This window comes from Entelurus aequoreus, linkage group LG07, assembly GCF_033978785.1.
Source record: "Entelurus aequoreus isolate RoL-2023_Sb linkage group LG07, RoL_Eaeq_v1.1, whole genome shotgun sequence".
Taxonomy (NCBI): Eukaryota; Metazoa; Chordata; class Actinopteri; order Syngnathiformes; family Syngnathidae; genus Entelurus; species Entelurus aequoreus.
Window position 1 is genome coordinate 7,356,338 of NC_084737.1, and position 14,081 is coordinate 7,370,418.

The 14,081-nt window shown below is 33.7% G+C and overlaps 1 long non-coding RNA gene across 6 annotated transcripts in view; it reads right to left on the minus strand.

The window, feature by feature from the left end:
• The window catches only part of LOC133653338 (uncharacterized), a 45,160-nt gene that overhangs the window by 23,275 nt on the left and 7,804 nt on the right, over positions 1 to 14,081 (minus strand). For 3 of the 6 annotated variants that reach the window (XR_009826707.1, XR_009826703.1, XR_009826708.1), the window contains 2 exons: positions 5,937 to 6,043; positions 3,134 to 3,207 (listed from right to left, as the gene is read on the minus strand). This is a non-coding gene — a long non-coding RNA (uncharacterized LOC133653338). Of the gene's footprint in view, positions 1 to 3,133; positions 3,208 to 5,894; positions 6,044 to 14,081 lie in introns of all 6 variants that reach the window. The other 3 variants (XR_009826706.1, XR_009826705.1, XR_009826704.1) reach the window with 2 other exon arrangements.

The following is a 14,081-nucleotide window of genomic DNA, read 5'->3' on the forward strand; positions in this document are numbered from 1 at the left end:
GTATTTCAGTTGTAAAAGTTATTTTATATTTTACAAGTTTTTGGTGAAATCTGTGATAGTAAAAATAGCAGAATTAAAACAATTTTTTTTTAGTCTGAAATATTTCCGTTCACACACGTAATGTGTCACCAAAGTTCTTTAAAAGCATATTTTACAAGCTTTTGGTTCGATTTGAGCCAATAAAAAGAACATTATATTTTATTTGTTCAACCCATCACACCACATTTTTGTTCAATATTTCAGTAACTTTACACACTGTGTCACTAAAACTCTTTAAAAATATTTTTTACAAGCTTTACAATCAAATCTAAGACAGTAAAAATAGCAGAATTTAAAGAAATATTTGTTCAACCTAGCATTTTAGTTTGAAATATTTTTATATTCACACACGTAAAATGTTACAAAAATTATTTAAAATTATATTTCGCAAGCTTTTGGTGAAAACTAACAAAACGCCAGATAATATGTCTTACCTTATACACACACCATAATAATACTCCTATGTTGAAGCACAGTACAATCCATCAAGCGGTGTGGCTTCATAGCTTACCAAAGTCCTACTAAAACATTTTGATGGATTTGTGAGCGCCGTGTGTAATGTTCTATATTTTCAATGGAACATATACAATGTTGGTGGTGTTTACCTGAGTCATATTGCAGTCTACACGTATCTCTTATGTGTGACTGCCATCATATTGCAGTTTAGAATAGAATAGAAAGTACTTTATTGATCCCTGGGGGAAATTCAGCACCACAGTTCGCTCACAATAAACAACAAGTAATTTTTTACATGTGAATAATATAAATACAGTCTATTATACGGCATTATTCACATGTGAATAATATAAATACAGTCTATTATACGGCATTATTCACATGTGAATAACATAAATACAGTCTATTATACAGCATTATTCACATGTGAATAACATAAATACAGTCTATTATACAGCATTATTCACAAGTGAATAATATAAATACAGTCTATTATACGGCATTATTCAAATGTGAATAATATCAATACAGTCTATTATACGGCATTATTCACATGTGAATAATATAAATACAGTCTATTATACAGCATTATTCACATGTGAATAATATAAATGCAGTCTATTATACGGCATTATTTTCATGTGAATAATATAAATACAGTCTATTATACGGCATTATTCACATGTGAATAATATAAATACAGTCTATTATACGGCATTATTCACATGTGAATAATATAAATACAGTCTATTATACAGCATTATTCACATGTGAATAATATAAATACAGTCCATTATACAGCATTATTTACATGTGAATAACATAAATAATGCTGTATAATAGACTTTATTCACATGTGAATAATATAAATACAGTCTATTATACAGCATTATTCACATGTGAATAATATAAATACAGTCTATTATACAGCATTATTCACATGTGAATAATATAAATACAGTCTATTATACAGCATTATTCACATGTGAATAATATAAATACAGTCTATTATACGGCATTATTCACATGTGAATAATATAAATACAGTCTATTATACAGCATTATTCACATGTGAATAATATAAATACAGTCCATTATACAGCATTATTTACATGTGAATAACATAAATAATGCTGTATAATAGACTTTATTCACATGTGAATAATATAAATACAGTCTATTATACAGCATTATTCACATGTGAATAATATAAATACAGTCTATTATACAGCATTATTCACATGTGAATAATATAAATACAGTCTATTATACAGCATTATTCACATGTGAATAATATAAATACAGTCTATTATACGGCATTATTCACATGTGAATAATATAAATACAGTCTATTATACAGCATTATTCACATGTGAATAATATAAATGCAGTCTATTATACGGCATTATTCACATGTGAATAATATAAATACAGTCTATTATACGGCATTATTCACATGTGAATAATATAAATACAGTCTATTATACGGAATTATTCACATGTGAATAATATAAATACAGTCTATTATACAGCATTATTCACATGTGAATAATATAAATACAGTCCATTATACAGAATTATTAACATGTGAATAATATAAATACAGTCCATTATACAGCATTATTTACATGTGAATAACATAAATAATGCTGTATAATAGACTTTATTCACATGTGAATAATATAAATACAGTCTATTATACACGTATAATAGACGTATTTACACGTATCTCTTATGTGTGACTGCCATCTACTGGTAACACTTATTTCACCATGTACCAAATAAAATTGCTTCGAAGTCGGTAAGCACAACCAAAATTATTCCGTACATTAGGCCCACCATATATAAGGCGCACTGTCGAGTTTTGAGAAAATGAAAGGATTTTTAAGTGCGCCTTATAGTCCGGAAAAATACGGTACATGTATAATCCAGCAGGCAAGTTTTACTTTGAAATATTTGGTAATACTACGTCCTGAAAGCCGCCCAAACACTTCCATACTTGTTCATGAAAGATAAAGCGTTCGGCATCAAGTCCACAGACTTAAGACCAGAGTCAGGGAGCACGAGTGAAGGCGGCCTTGTTCTTTAGCTCGTTGCCCGCCGGGGTACATTGCAGTGGTCCACAGGCATGCATTGTGCACAACTTGCAACTAAAGTTCACCTTTTTCCCACCAAGTCTTTCCCTCGGACCCCGCGTGTGACGTAACGACGCGTGTCACGCCGCCAAAGTTTTGAGTCGGACGTGTCTTGTTTGGGGGACTTTGGGTTTGGACTTAGGACCATAAAGCTCACTCGCTTTATTGTCAGAGGAAAGTGCAGAGGAAGACAACACTTTCTCTCTCAAACGTCACAAATTCCCACGAATGCTGGACTGCTGACCCCCCGGGGTCACGTTCATCACCTTTGATCCCTTTTGTGTCTCAAAGAGACTTAAGTTGGCGCTCATTGCGTCCATAACGTGCCATTATTGCAGAGCATGCTAACGAGGGCATTGATTGGTCAATTACTGCTCGTCGTTAGGTCTCAATGGGTCATTTAGGAGCGGGGGAGGGGGTCGTCCAGGCCAGAACACTTAGGAGAATGTTTCAATGGCACCCTGCTGGCAGATGTTTGCCAAGACAAAAGGTGTGTGTTTTACCTTTTAGTGCAGCGGCTCCAAGACTTCGCACGTCGGCTCCAATTCCTTCTTTGAAGCTACAATTTTTTCTTTGCCTGCAGGACGGAAGAAGAAAAAGAATAAAGACTTTGTGATGTTTGACTTGTGGTGAAGACGCTCAAATCAAACAATCATGAAAACATCCTTTTTTTAATCATTTTTTGAAGAACTAATTTTACCAGATTTTTTGGGGGTAAATTTTTCAACATCATTTTACAAATGCTTTTCCATGCACATTTTTTAAATTATTCATCTTTAGGGGTTGAGGGATTGCTTAGCAAAAAAGCTTCTAATGTTTCTAATAAAATACTTTACTAAATACTAAAATCCTCCTAGAAATAGCTTTTCCCAAGAACATTTTTGGAAATGTATTTTCTTCTAAACCTTTTTTTTTTTTTTTAAATAAAAATGTTCAAGAATATTTAAGTATTTTTTTGAACATTTTAAATATATATACACTACCGTTCAAAAGTTTGGGGTCACATTGAAATGTCCTTATTTTTGAAGGAAAAGCACTGTACTTTTCAATGAAGATAACTTTAAACTAGTCTTAACTTTAAAGAAATACACTCTATACATTGCTAATGTGGTAAATGACTATTCTAGCTGCAAATGTCTGGTTTTTGGTGCAATATCTACATAGGTGTATAGAGGCCCATTTCCAGCAACTATCACTCCAGTGTTCTAATGGTACAATGTGTTTGCTCATTGGCTCAGAAGGCTAATTGATGATTAGAAAACCCTTGTGCAAATTCACACATCTGAAAACGGTTTAGCTCGTTACAGAAGCTACAAAACTGACCTTCCTTTGAGCAGATTGAGTTTCTGGAGCATCACATTTGTGGGGTCAATTAAACGCTCAAAATGGCCAGAAAAAAATAACTTTAATCTGAAACTCGACAGTCTATTCTCGTTCTTAGAAATGAAGGCTATTCCACAAAATTGTTTGGGTGACCCCAAACTTTTGAACGGTAGTGTACATTTTGAATAATCATTTGGGAAAATGGTTCTCTCAAAGAACATTTTGAACATGATTTACTGGTTTTTTTCAATTGTTTTTAAATATGCTTCTCAAAAAAAAATTTTTAATACGAGAACCTATTCAATCATTTAAAAAATGTATTTGTAACATTTTTTTAAATTACTTAAAATAAAATCATATTTTAAAAAAATCTTTAAAATAGTTTTCCAATAAAACAATGTATTTTTAAAAACTACACTTTTAAACTATTAAGAAAAAAATGTAAAATTACTTTTCAATAACATTTTTAAAGCATTTTTAAATGATTTATTTTAAATAATTGTTTTAGGGATGTAGTTTTAAAAAATTGTTTTTCAAAGAAAATATGTTTCTTCGGGAACATTTTCTTCAAAAATAACCTTGTCAATATTTTTTTTTTCGAAGAACATATTTAGAATATTTAATGATTTATTTTATATAATTGCTTTGGTCAAAATTGTTTCTTAAAAATATTTTACTAAAACCATTTTAAATGTTTATATATTTTACAACTTTTTTTCCAAAAAACATTCACATTTTAAAAAATTTTTTTTGTCAAACACCCAAGCCTATTCAGGAATTTAAACAAATATTCGTAACATTTATGAAAAAATACTTTTGAAAAAACCCTGAAAAAAAAAAGTTTCTATTTGAATTCTTTTTTAACTATAATTTTCAAGAACATTTTAAAGTCTTTTTAGACCATTTTTTGAAAATTACTTTTCAATAAAATTTAAAAATGATTTACTTTAAATATTTGCTTTTGGAAAATAGTTTCTTGAAACATTTTGTGGAAATTACTTTTAAAAAAAAAAATAAAAAAATTAAAAATGTTTTCCCAGGAACAGTTTTCGAAAATGTATTTCTTTCAGAACAATTTTCTAAATTAAAAAAATTCAAGAAAATATTTTTGAAAAACATTTTGAAAAACATTTTCATTAATTTTTTTTTTAAAAAGTATTATTTATTCAGTAATGGTTTTGGGGAAAATGGCTTTTCAAAAACATAAAATTGCTTTAAAAAACATTGTAAAACTGTCTTTTTTTTTTTCAAGAACATTTTCCATCAAAAAATAGAAAATATATTTTTAAATACAATAGCCAATAGAAGAATAAAAAAAAAATGTTTGTAATATTTTTAAAAAAATAAATGCTCCATAAATGTTTTTAATTACAGTATATTCAAAGAGCATTTTTCATATTTTAAAACAGTTTTTTCCAAGAACATTTTCTCCCAAAAATACAAAATATATATTTTTAAATACAATAGCCTATTCAAAAATTAAAAAAAATATATTTGTAATATTTTTTGGAAAATAAATGCTCCATAAATTTTTTTAATTACAGTATATTCAAAGAGCTTTTTTATTATTATTTCTTCAAAATAATCTTTTGGGGGGAAATTACTCAAAACAAAAAGAAAATTTAAAAAAATATATTTTTAGAAACATTATTTTTGAGTGTATGTTATAATTTAAGATTTTTTTTTTTTTAATAATGTTTGAAAAAATTCAAACAAAAACAATCTGAATCTCAAACGGAAACGCAAAAGAGAAGCTTTCTTTGGGGAAGGAGAATGCCGTTGAAAATTTCAGTTAATGTTCTTTCATCGGAAGCAGGACGTTACTCTGCACACAGGACATCCACCATAAAGATAAAGAAATCATTTGCATACATGTTGTCATGGCGACAAGGGAACTTAGGCGCCATAAAAGGAGCAAACATCACATGGGAAGGAAGAAACCTTTAGACAGTTGACTGTTAGCCAGATGGAGAAAACACACACACTTGTGTGATGTTCGCAAGCAGATGTTCACGTTGACATCCATCCATCCATCCATTTTCTACCGCTTGTCCATTTGGGGGCCACGGGGGGAATGCAGCGTTGACATCCTTGGTGATTAAATAGCAGAATTATTGAAGCTAGTTTTGTGTGGGACCTTTTCAGACCGTACCTAATATTGTGTCCAGTGATTTCACCCCCAAACAACATCTGCGTTACATAAAAGCTGTGACAGCCGCCAGCGAGCACACAACACACACACACACTCTCACACACACACGCACGTACCAAAAACAGAAAGTCCTCCAAGACAATGGCAGGAAGTTTATGGGCTTCATCTAAAAATATCACATCAGCACTTTTATGTTTTTTTTCCAGGAAAAGTTGAACAGTGAGCAGGAAGTAACAATATTTATGTTCCATACATTCATTCATGGACATGACTTTTCAATCAAATGCGCAATAAACTTGAGTGCAAGGATCAAAAAGGAAGATTGGTCATTTTAGTGAGGATCTGGACAAAAGGTGCCGATACAGGATTTTAGGACCATAAGAATATAATTTGATTTTTTTCGTCAAGAAAACTCATCTTATAAAACAAGGTGAAATGTGTAATTATGCGTCAATACAATTCTATTTTATACGCTATTTATAAAAAATTTTAATATATTTTTCTTCACGTGAGGCTAAAGTTTCACTTTTTATCAAGAGAAAAATCCTCATCTTAAAATATTTCAAAAAAATTCAGCAATAATCCTAAATAAAATGTAAATAAAAATGAAGACATATTTAAAAAATGTATACTTATTCCAAAAAAAAAAGTTCATCCTCAGCACAAAAAAAATGTTTTTCCAAGAAAAAAAAAAAGCGGTATTCCTAAATATTCCTAAAAAAAATTAAATAATAAGAGAGTCAATCTTCTGAGATATAAAATTGGAATTAAAAAATCAATATTAATAATCTTTATAAAATGTAACACATTTTCTTTTAACATTAAAAAAAAAGAAGGTATATTTGCAAAAAAGTCACAATCCAATGAGGTTTAAAATTGTGCTAAAAAAAAGACATAATTCATGACCTTAATAAAAAAAATGGTGGGAAAACTGACAAACTGAAAAAGAGTAATAATTTTAATTATTTAGAATTATTTGTAATATTTAATTATTACATTGTTAGTAATAATTCTAATGACAATAGTTGTAATTTTGGCGTCATATGTTAAAAAGTTATAATTCCATTAGTTATAAAATTGTATTAAAATAAAAAATATATATTTTTCAAGGAAAAAAAAAGTCAAAATCTTTTGAGAATAGTTTTGTTTTTAAATAATTACAACAAGAATATATATATATATATATTTTTTTTTATACATATATATATTCATGACCTTAATAAAAAAAATGGTGGGAAAACTGTCAAACTGAAAAAGAGTATTAATTCTAATTATTTAGAATTATTTTTAATATTTAATTATTACATTATTAGTAATAATTCTAATAATGACAATAGTTATAATTCTGGGGGCATACGTTAAAAAGCTATAATTCCATTAGTTATAAAATTGTATTAAAATAAAAAACTATTTTTCAAGGAAAAAAAAGTCAAAACCTTTTGAGAATAGTTTTGTTTTCAAATAATTACAACAAGAATACAATTTATTTTTATTTTTATACATACATATATATTCATGACCTTAATAAAAAAATGGTGGGAAAACTGTCAAACTGAAAAAGTAATAATTCTAATTATTTACAATTATTTTTAGTATTTAATTATTACATTATTAGTAATAATTCTAATAATGACAATAGTTATAATTTTGGGGGCATACGTTAAAAAGCTATAATTCCATTAGATATAAAATTGTATTAAAATAAAAAACTATATTTTTCAAGGAAAAAAAAGTCAGAATCTTTTGAGAAGTTTTGTTTTCAAATAATTACAACAAGAATACTAAAAAAAAACTTTAATTATAACCCTATGAGAACAATTGCTTTTTTTTTTCAAACTATTTTTGAAAATAGTTTATCAAGAAAAGAATGTATTAAAAAAAAACAATGCAAACAAAAATCCTAATTTGATGGTTAGTTTTATTGAAAAGGTCTAGGATGTCCTCAAAAATACTTTTAAAGCTTTGAGAAGGACCATCGATGTTGTTCTGTTTTCCTTTCGCTGTTGAGCGAGGACGAGACGCTCGCTAAAGTGAAAGTACTTTTTACAGCTCTTGCTTGTTGTCTTTGACATTCTCTTTTCCACAACTTTCTCCTCGCGCTGAAGGGGCAAAGTGTGGGCTTGGGGGATTTGTTTTCACCCGCGTGGATGCGGAATCTTCCAGCTCGCTTAGCACGATCCAGGAAACTTTGAGCGCATGTGGAAAAAAAAACTAAACAAAAAAACAAAAAAAAGCGCAGCGCCAGCATGTGTGAGTCAGCCGTGGCGACCGTCCCGGCATGACTTCAGAGTCCAAACAAAACCATCAGAGGTCTGCGAGGACACGCTGACGCTCCCTGGAAGTGTTTCTCAAGACTTTGGAACACTTCCTGCTGCGCTTCCTGCTTTTGGGAAAAACATTCCACGCTTTCTCGTAAGCCAAAGCGGCGACGGGAAAACCTCGAGGAAACGCAAAATGTTTGATCTGATTCCAAGTCACATGCGCTTCTGATTGTTTGCGCTCACTGGAAACTCCAAAGTCAAACACCCACAAACTTCAGAGTTCAACAAAATCCCAATCAATATAAAAAACAAAAAGTTGGAGTTCAAGTCATCTCAAAACTTCTTGCAGGTTAGACTCAACAAGTCAGAGCCTTAAAAACATACCATTGGATTTCTAAAGAAAACATATTTCCAGGAGAGAAGCAATACATGAACCCTCCAAGTTCCAACTACAACCATAACGTAACCAAAATCATAACAACATCTAAAACCCTAACTTCAACCCGAAACAAACCGCAACTCTAAATGTAAGCCCAACCATAACTAAAACCAACTTTAACTCGAACTGTAACCCCAAATCCAACTGTAACTCTTACTCCAACCCCAAACCAAACCCTAACTTCAACCCCAATGCTAACTCAAACCCTAACAATAAACAAAACTCCAACCTCACCCTTAACACTAACTCCAACCCTAAACAAACCCAAAGGACCAAATCTAACCCATAACCGTCCAAACCCAGACCAAACTATAACTTCAGCCCCAACCATAACCCCAAACCCAACTGTAACCCTAACTTCAACTCCAACCCTAACCACGACACTAAACCAAAGCCTAACCTTAACATCAACCCTAACCATAACTCACCTTAATCTCAAACCCTAGCCCCGACCCCAACTGTAACCTTAACGCCAACTCCAAACCCAACTTCAATCCCCAACCGTAACGGCCACTAACCCTAACAATGAACAAACTCCAACCTTACCACAAACCCTAACTCCAACCCTAAACAAACTCAGACTTACAAACCTTAACGGTATAACCCCAAACCAAACTAACCCAAAGTGCAACCTACAACCAAAGATAACCAAAACTTCAAATCTACCTACCGCCTTTACCCCAAACCCAAATGTAACCCTAACTCCAACCCCAAACCAAACACTAACTTCAACTGCAACCCCACTGCTAACTCAAACCCTGACAAACAAAACTCCAACTTCAACCTTAACCCTAACTCCAATCCTAAACAAACCCAAAGGCCCAATTCTAACCCATAACCGTCCAGACCAAACTTTGACTTCAACCCCAACCATATCCTCAAACCCAACTGTAACCCTAACTTCAACTCCAACCCTAACCACAACACTAAACCAAAGCCTGACCTTGTCAACCCCAACCATAACTCACCTTAACCCCAAATCCTAGACCCTACCTCAACTGTAACCTTAACGCCAACTCCAAACCAATCCTTAACTTCAATCCCCAACCGTAATGGCCACTAACCCTAACAATGAACAACTCTAACCTTACCACAAACCCTAAACAAACCCAGACTTACAAACCTTAACGGTCTAACCCCTAACTCAAAGTGCAAACTACCCCCAAACATAACCAAAACTTCAACTCTAACTACAGCCTTTACCCCAAACCCAAATGTAACCCTAACTCCAACCCCAAACCAAACCCTAACTTCAACTGCAACCCCACTGCTAACTCAAACCCTGGCAAACAAAACTCCAACCTCACCCTTTACCCTAACTCCAACCCTAAACAAACCCAAAGGCCCAATTCTAACCCATAACCGTCCAGACCAAACTTTAACCCCAACCATAACCTCAAACCCAACTGTAACCCTAACTTCAACCCTAACCACAACACTAAACCAAAGCCTGACCTTGTCAACCCCAACCATAACTCACCTTAACCCCAAATCCTAGACCCTACCCCAACTGTAACCCTAACTTCAACTCCAACCCTAACCACAACACTAAACCAAAGCCTAATCTTGTCAACCCCAACCATAACTCACCTTAACCCCAAATCCTAGCCCCTACCTCAACTGTAACCATAACGCCAACTCCAAACCAATCCCTAACTTCAATCCCCAACTGTTACGGCCACTAACCCTAACAATGAACAAATCCAACCTTACCACAAACCCTAACTCCAACCCTAAACAAACCCAGACTTACAAACCTTAATGGCCTAACGCCTAACTCAAAGTGCAACCTAACCCCAAACCAAACCAAAACTTCAACTCTAACTACAGTCTTTACCCCAAACCCAACTGTAACCCTAACTCCAAACCCAACCCCGAAACCAAATCAAAACAACCTTACTCCAAACCCAAACCCCCAACTTTAACTCTAACCTTAACCCCAAATTCCCAACCCTAACAAAAGCTGTGTAGTCCTGATGAAAAATATACTTTGAAGAAGTACAAGTACACAAAAGACTTACAGAAAGTACTTTGTTAAAGATCTTTGTGTCATGTGACGTTTGACAAGTTCACTTTTCAAACAAAGTTTTCCATTGAAAACCACAATTTACATACATTTGTGTGTGTGTGTTTGTGTGTGTGTGTGTGTGTGTGTGTGTGTGTGTGTGTGTGTGTGTGTGTGTGTGTGTGTGTGTGTGTGTGTGTGTAGCCCAAGAGGGAGGAATGTGTGAGTGGGAGGGTCTGAAAAGGAGACATTGGACATTGTTGTCCTCACACAGAACCGAAGTTGTCCTGCTGGGTGACAACAACAAAAGTGATTGTTCAACATGAGCGCTCAGTACTCGTCATGACGTCAACACATCGTCATGACGTCATCAACACATCGTCAGGACGGCCCGTTTACCTCAAAGTAGCACTTGTACTACGTACATATTCAATACACTTCATGTTACACACAAGTACTACCAGTCATTATACCACACACCCACACCACTACTACTACTAGAAGTCATAATACTACACACACACACACACACCTGTACTACCAGTCATACTACATACACACCACTACTATAAGTCATAATACTACACTCACCTGTACTACCAGTCATTATACTGCACACACACCACTATTATAAGTCATAATACTACACACACCTGTACTACCAGTCATTACACTTCACACACACCACTACTGTAAGTCATAATACTACACACACCTGTACTACCAGTCATTATACTGCACACACACCACTACTGTAAGTCATAATACTACACACACCTGTACTACCAGTCATTATACTGCACACACACCACTACTACAAGTCATAATACTACACACACCTGTGCTACCAGTCATTATACTGCACACACACCACTACTGTAAGTCATAATACTACACACACCTGTACTACCAGTCATTATACTGCACACACACCACTACTGTAAGTCATAATACTACACACACCTGTACTACCAGTCATTATACTGCACACACACCACTACTGTAAGTCATAATACTACATACACTTGTACTACCAGTCATTATACTGCACACACACCACTACTGTAAGTCATAATACTACACACACCTGTACTATCAGTCATTATACTGCACACACACCACTACTGTAAGTCATAATACTACACACACCTGTACTACCAGTCATTATACTACACACACACACCACTACTATAAATCATAATACTACACACACATGTACTACCAGTCATTATACTACACACACACCACTACTATAAGTCATAATACTACACACACAAGTACTACCAGTCATTATACTACACGCACACACCACTACTATAAGTCATAATACCGCACACACTTGTACTGCCAGTCATTATACTACACACACACACACACCACTACTACAAGTCACAATACCACACACACACACACACACACACAACCAGTCATTATACTACACACACACACCACTAGTACAAGTCATAATACTGCACACACCAGTACTACCAGTCATTATACCCCACACACACCAATACTATAAGTCATAATACTACACACACCAGTACTACCAGTCATACTACACACACACACCACTACTTTAAGTCATAATACTACACACACCAGTACTACTATTCATTATACTACACACACACCAATACTGTAAGTCATAATTCTACACACCAGTACTACCAGTCATAGTACTACACACACCAGTATTACAAGTCATTAAACTACACTCAGACACAGACACACACACACACACACAAGTACAACCAGTACTATTAGGCATGATACTACATACTCCAGTACTACATATACCAGTACTATTAGGCATAATACTACACACACCAGTACTACCAGTCATTATACTAAACACATGCCACTACTATAAGTCATAATACTACACAGACCAGTACTACCAAGTCCGATGTTTTTACTACACACACACCACTACTTTAAGTCATAATACTACACACACCAGTACTATCAGTCATTATACTAAACACATGCCACTACTATAAGTCATAATACTACACACACCTGTACTACTAGTCATTATACTACACATACACCACTACTGTAAGTCATAATACTACACACCAGTACTACCAGTCATACTACACACACCAGTATTACAAGTCATTAAACTACACTGAGACACACACACACACACACACAAGTACAACCAGTACTATTAGGCATAGTACTACATACAGCAGTACTATTAGACATGATACTACATACTCCAGTACTACATATACCAGTACTATTAGGCATGATACTACATACTCCAGTACTACATATACCAGTACTATTAGGCATGATACTACATACTCCAGTACTACATATACCAGTACTATTAGGCATGATACTACATACTCCAGTACTACATATACCAGTACTATTAGGCATGATACTACATACTCCAGTACTACATATACCAGTACTATTAGGCATGATACTACATACTCCAGTACTACATACAGCAGTACTATTAGGCATGACACTACATACTCCAGTACTACATATACCAGTACTATTAGGCACGATACTACATACTCCAGTACTACATATACCAGTACTATTAGGCATGATACTACATACTCCATTACTACATATACCAGTACTATTAGGCATGATACTACATACTCCAGTACTACATACAGCAGTACTATTAGGCATGATACTACATACTCCAGTACTACGTATACCAGTACTATTAGACATGATACTACATACTCCAGTACTACATATACCAGTACTATTAGGCATGATACTACATACTCCAGTACTACATATACCAGTACTATTAGGCATGATACTACATACTCCAGTACTACATACAGCAGTACTATTAGGCATGATACTACATACTCCAGTACTACATATACCAGTACTATTAGGCATGATACTACATACTCAAGTACTACATATACCAGTACTATTAGGCATGATCCAGTACTACATACAGCAGTACTATTAGGCATGATACTACATACTCCAGTACTACATATACTAGTACTATTAGGCATGATACTACATACTCCAGTACTACATACAGCAGTACTATTAGGCATGATACTACATACTCCAGTACTACGTATACCAGTACTATTAGACATGATACTACATACTCCAGTACTACATATACCAGTACTATTAGGCATGATACTACATACTCCAGTACTACATACAGCAGTACTATTAGGCATGATACTACATACTCCAGTACTACATATAACAGTACTATTAGGCATGATACTACATACTCCAGTACTACATATACCAG